At 47.7% G+C, this 6,329-nt stretch overlaps 1 long non-coding RNA gene across 1 annotated transcript; it reads left to right on the plus strand.

Moving 5' to 3' along the window:
* The first annotated feature begins 1,251 nt into the window (after positions 1 to 1,251).
* LOC142047039 (uncharacterized) lies at positions 1,252 to 3,662 on the plus strand. The gene is made up of 2 exons (XR_012656187.1): positions 1,252 to 2,023; positions 3,044 to 3,662. It is a non-coding gene; the product is annotated as an uncharacterized LOC142047039 (long non-coding RNA).
* Positions 3,663 to 6,329: the final 2,667 nt, after the last annotated feature.

Consider the following 6,329-nt stretch of genomic DNA (forward strand, 5'->3'; position numbering starts at 1 on the left):
GGATGAACAGAAACCCAAAATTAATTGGTTTTAATCACTATAAATTTCCTTCCCAATAAAATCTCAAGAATTTCCAATCACGCTGATTTATTCGTGTAATTAGAAAGCCATTCACAGATGTCACACTGTTAGGTAGTATGGCTAATATAAGGCTCCGCTTAACTGGATACTGAGACCACAGCAGTGTAAAGAATGACAACTAAAAATTCCGATAAACAGCAGGGAACGTGAGAGATAGGAGAAGAGAGAGATTATGAAAAGCACAGGCTAGCAGAGAGCAGCCACTGTCCACAGCTTTCTACAAGGAAAACACCATCTCGCCTTCCAGCCCTTGGAAATGCAGAAGCTCCACGCAGCTTGAGATACTGATCCTACCCCAATACCAGCTCTTATGCAGTGCTTTTCACCAATAGATCCCAAAGTTCTTTACAAAGGAAATCAGTATGGTTATCCCTATTTTACAGATGGGGATACTGAGGCACAGAATGGGGCAGTGACTTGCCCAAGGACAGTGGTAGAGCCAGGCACAGAACCTAGGTCTCCAGTTCGTGTTTATCCACTAGGCCACACTGCCTCTATTGCTTGGCACTCAATAAATAACATGGGCCAGGAGCTAGACAAGGTGCTGAACATTTCCTTTCTGAAGCACCTTAAACTCCTATTGCTCTCTGAGGGAGTGGGGTTGGTTAAGTAAGAACTAAGTCAAAAGTCAACAAGGACCTCAGGGTTTGGCCTAATAGGATCTGAGGGGTCTCAGTAGCCAGACAGGAGAGGTGATCTTGTGGTTAAGTTACGCAATGGGGACTCAGATGATCTAGATTCAAGTCCTGCCATAACTTTCCTGCATGACCCTGAGCAAATCACTTCAGTGCTCTGTCTTCACAAACATATAAAGCCAGTAGGTTAGCAGTTCCCTGAAACACTACCTTCCAGAGCTGTTAAGCCAGTGTGTAGGCAGGGTCTCTGGGGCCTGGTTGACACATAGTTCATGTACTGGTCTGATTAGGTCAATTAGGGATGTGGGGTTTTTTTTAAACCAATGTAGTTATACTGGTACAACCCCTACTGAGGATGTGGTTGTACTGCTATAAAGATCCCTTATACAGCTGTAGCTTATTCCACTTTTCCAGGTCTGGTCTACACTACGCGTTTATACTGAATTTAGCAGAGTTTAACCCTGCACCTGTCCACACAACAAAGCCCTTTATATCGATATAAAGGGCTCTTTAAATCGGTTTCTGTACTCCTCCCCGACAAGGGGAGTAGCGCTGAAATCGGTATTGCCATGTCGGATTAGGGTTAGTGTGGCCGCAATTCAACGGTATTGGCCTCCAAGCGGTATCCCACAGTGCACCATTGTGACCGCTCTGCAAAGCAGTCTGAACTTGGATGCACTGGCCAGGTAGACAAGAAAAGCCCCGCGAACTTTTGAATTTCATTTCCTGTTTGGCCAGCATGGAGAGCTCACCAGCACAGGTAACAATGCAGTCTCCTGAGAACAGAAAAAGAGCTCCAGCATGGACCGCACGGGAGGTACTGGATCTGATCGCTATATGGGGAGAGGATTCCGTGCTCACAGAACTCCGTTCCAAAACACGAAATGAAAAAACATTTGAAAAAATTTCCAAGGCCATGATGCACAGAGGCCACACCAGGGACTCAGTACAGTGCTGTGTGAAAGTTAAGGGGCTCAGACAAGCCTACCAGAAAACCAAAGAAGTAAATGGAAGGTCCAGGGCAGGGCCAAAAACATGCCGCTTCTACACTGAGCTGCATGCAATTCTCGGGGGGTCCGCCACCACTACCCCACCTCTATTCGTGGATTCCGAGGTGGGGGTGGTAATCTCAGCCATGGCTGAGGATTCTGTGGACGGGGAAGAGGAGGAGGAGGATGAGCTTGCAGAGAGCACACAGCACTCCATTCTCCCCAACAGCCAGGAGCTTTTTCTCACCCTGACAGAATTACCCTCCCAGCCCCCCCAAGCCACTATCCCACAAAATGAAGTCATGGAAGGGACCTCTGGTGAGTGTACCTTTGTAAATATAAAACATGGTTTAAAAATAAGGGTTTTTTAATAACTAATTTGCCCTGAGGACTTGGGATGCATTCGCATCCAGTACAGTTACTGGAAAAGTCTGTTAACATGTCTGGGGATGGAGCGGAAATCCTCCAGGGACATCTCCATGAAGCTATCCTGGAGGTACTCCAAAAGCCTTTGCAGAAGGTTTCTGGGCAGGGCAGCCTTATTCTGTCCTCCATGGTAGGACACTTGACCACGCCATGCATGTAGCAAGTAATCTGGTATCATTGCATGACAAAGCCTAGCTGCGTATGGTCCCGGTGTTTGCTGGCATTCAAGCAACATCCGTTCTTTATCTCGCTGTGTTATCCTCAGGAGAGTGATATCGTTCACGGTAACCTGGTTGAAATTCAGGAATTTAATTAAGGGGACAGAGATGGCCATTCCTACTGGGATGTTTGCCTGTTGTTTAAAAGAAATCCTTCCTTGCAGGTAGCCAAGCAGGGGGAAGGGGGGCGGGTGATTGGCGTTGAGCTTTTTCGCGTTTGGCTAGCAGGGATCTTCCCTGCTACCAGCCACGCGATGGGAGGGTAGAGAGGTGTTTAGCAGTGATCTTCCATGATACCAGCCACGCGGTGGGAGGAGGGGTAAAGCAATCATCCCAGAGAATTGGATGGGGAGCGTGGTTTCTGCTGCTGCATGTTAACAGGGAAGAAGCAGCACTCAACGGGCTTTGCTTGCTATTTGGTAAAGGAGGGCACTGGATATATGAAAGCTGCAGAAGATAATGGCTTACCATGGCCTCATGCAAGCCGAATTCTGCTGTCCGGACCTGCATCTGTGAGATCTCTAACACCAGAGCCACAGGCACTCAATATTAAGATGCAAAATGCGACCTTGTAGTCAAATCACATGTGCTATGTAAGGTGAATAGTGTTGTTCACCGTGAAAGAGTATAAGCAGTGTTCTGTAAAATCTATCTTTTTAAATACTTTTCCCTTCTTTCCCCCTCCCTCATGCAGCTGCAAATTTTTCAAGCCTCCCTACTCCATCCCGAAGGCTATCTCAGATAAGGTAGTGGAAAAAAAAAAAAAAGATGCAAGACGAAATGTTCTCGAAAATCATGGAAGTGACCCTCAATAAAAGAGCTCATCTGAATGAGTGGAAGGACGTGGTATCAAATTACAGGAAAGATGCCAGTGAACGTGAGGACAGGAGGGACGCTCGAGATGAGAGGTGGCGGCAGGAAGATCAGAGGTGTAGGCAGAAAGATCAGCGGTGGCGGGATGCAACTCTGGGGCTGCTGCGTGATCAAACTGACGTGCTCCAGCATCTGATAGAACTGCAGGAACAGCAGCAGGATCACAGAGTGCCACTGCAGGCCCTGTATAAACACCCTCACCCCTCACCATGTTCCACCTCCTCCTCACCCAGATGTGTAAGAACGCGTCGAGGGAGGCTCCGTGCACCTGCCCACTCCATCCCCATGGACAGCCCAGCCAAAAGGCTGTCATTACTTTGAAATTTTTTTTAGTCGCCTTTTCCTTCCCTCCTATCCTCTTCCCAAACCACACTCGGGCTACCTTGTCAGTTCTCTCCCTCTTTTTATAATGAATTAATAAAGAATACATGATTTTTAAACGATATTGACTTTATTTCCTTAAGCAAGTTGTAATCAAAGGGGGAGGGTTGTTTACAGGGAATGAATCAATCGGGGCGGGGGGAGTCATCAAGGGGAAACAAACACAGCAGTCAGACCGTACCCTGGCCCGTGATGAAACTGGTTTTCAAAGCTTCTCTGATGTGCACTGCTTCCTGGTGTGCTCTTCTAATCTTCCTGGTGTCTGGCTGCGCATAATCAGCGGCCAGGTGATTTACCTCAGCCTCCCACCCCGCCATAAAGGTCTCCCCCTTACTCTCACAGTAGACCTGATGGGCACACAAAGGCAAACAGCAATAACAAAGGGGACATTAGGTTTGTCTGAGGTTTGATCTTGTCGTATGTGGCACCAGTGCGCCTCTTAAAGGCCAATGCACATTCTACACATTCTGCACTTGCTTCAGCTGTATGTTGAACAATCTGACTTACTGTCCAACTGTTTTTTCTGTCTGGAGAAGTAATTTCCTTGCTGCAGCCATGTTAAAACAGAAGTAGTGTTCCTGAAGCACGCGCAGAGACTACATGAACCCCACCTCCCGGCCATCCCATTTGGATGTTGGTGAAACATCCTTGTGACTCACAGGCTTGCGAGCACATTGAATAAATACCCCTTGCGGTTTACGTACTGCGTTGCCCTGGGTGCTCCCAATCCAAGATAGGATATGGATTCCTATCTATCTCCCCACCACAGTTAGACCCATTGCAGCAAAGCCATTCCCACTATTGACCTGCACATTTCCCAGAGTTCACAAAACTTTCTAGCAGGCAGCTCTTAATATTGTTCCTTGCGCTACTTAGCATCCAGGCAGCCACCACTTAGGTTTTACTCTCGCAATATCTCTCATCGCTCCCGACTGACCGTGGTAAAGCTGTCTGGCATTGCAAGCTTCCAGAGGGCTATTGCCTTGTTCTCACTGTGGAGTGTGCTTCTCATCTGGTATTCTGGTTTCAGAGCGAGGAAAGCCAGTACTAAGTCCATGAAAGTGCCCTTACGCCCAATGCGATCAACGAAAGTTTCGCACTCCCCCTAGGCGGAATCAATTCCTCCATACCTGCGCAAAACTATGCCGGTCCCACCAGTCTGTGCTTGTTTCCAGGGCCCAAAATCAGCATTCAATGGCTAGAACCTGCCCCATTACCAGCAGGGCCTCCAAAGCGCAGGGGCCTGCGGTTTGAGAGAATTCTGTGTCCATGTCCTCATCACTCTCGTCGCCGCACTGCATAGCTGCCTCCTCCTCGCCTGGTTTTGCAGGTCCTGGTTCAGCATAAACTGCATGATAATGCACGAGGTGTTTACAATGTCCATGATTGCTGTCTTGATCTGAGCAGGGTCCATGCTTGCTGTGCTATGGCGTTTGCACAGTTCACCCAGGTAAAAAGGCGCGAAACAGTTGTCTGCTGCTTTCACAGAGGAAGGAGTGAAGCTGTACCCAGAACCACCCATGACAATGTTTTTTGCCTCATCAGGCACTGGGGTCTCAACCCAGAATTCCAAGGGAGGGGGAGACTGCGGGAACTATGGGATAGCTATGGGATAGCTACCTACAGTGCAACGCTCTGGAAATCGACACCAGCCTCAGTACATGGATGCACACCGCCGAATTAATGTGCTTAGTGTGGCCGCGTGCACTTGACTTTATACAATCTGTTTTAAAAAACTGGTTTCTGTAAAATCGGTATAATCCCGTAGTGTAGACATACTGCCATGGAAATAGCTGGACTGGTCTAAGGCATCTTTATACCAGTACAACTGCATCCACACCAGGGGGTAGGAGAGGTGTTTGTACTGCTTTAATTATAACCCTATAGTTAGTGTAGTAAAACTTCTCTGTGTGGACAAGGCTGAGGTCACTTCAAGGGTGGCTAAGGCTATCTGGGCCCTAGGTGCCCTAAGGTCTGAGACCCAATCCACCACGTGGAGCCCGGCCTCTCCTCACAGAGAGGCAGGGGCAGTAGCATGAGGCTCTCTTCACACCCCAAGGAGCAGCAGTGCCTCCTCCCCTCAGGAATAGCAGAGCTGGTAGCAGGGTTTTCCACCCTTCTCAAAAGGCTGGTCTGGCAGCAGGAAGTGACTGGGTGAGGTTTTCTGCATTCTTCCAACCTCTGATGGAATAGTTTTGAGGGGCTCCCCATAGCAGGGGGTCTTGGAGTTCACACTCCATTGAGATATATGGAGACCATTGATCCTGAAACCAGAGTTACTGGTTTCAGACTCTCTGCAGACTCAGGCAGACAGCACTGCATCAGTTACACCTGGGTCACATAATCAAGGTTATTTGCAACCACAAAAGCTAGAAATGTATTTTTTACTGAAAGCTTACACTGATGTTGTCATAAACAGATAGTAGGAGTTAATAGAACAGAAGTACTTTATATCTCTTTTGATTGTAAAGGGTTAACAAGTCCAGTAAGCCTGGCTGTCACCTGACCAGAGAACCAATCAGGGGACAGGATATTTTCAAATCTTGAGGGAGGGAAGTTTCTGTGTATGCTGTTAGTTTTTGATTGTTGTTCACTCTGTGGGCTCAAAGGGACCAGATGTGCAACCAGGTTTCTCTCCAATCTCCCTGATACAGGTTCTTATAGATTCCAAATAGTAAGTACTAGGTAGATGGTGAGTTAGGTTTATGTTTGTTTTCTTTATTTGC

This window comes from Chelonoidis abingdonii, chromosome 6, assembly GCF_003597395.2.
Source record: "Chelonoidis abingdonii isolate Lonesome George chromosome 6, CheloAbing_2.0, whole genome shotgun sequence".
NCBI lineage: Eukaryota > Metazoa > Chordata > Testudines > Testudinidae > Chelonoidis > Chelonoidis abingdonii.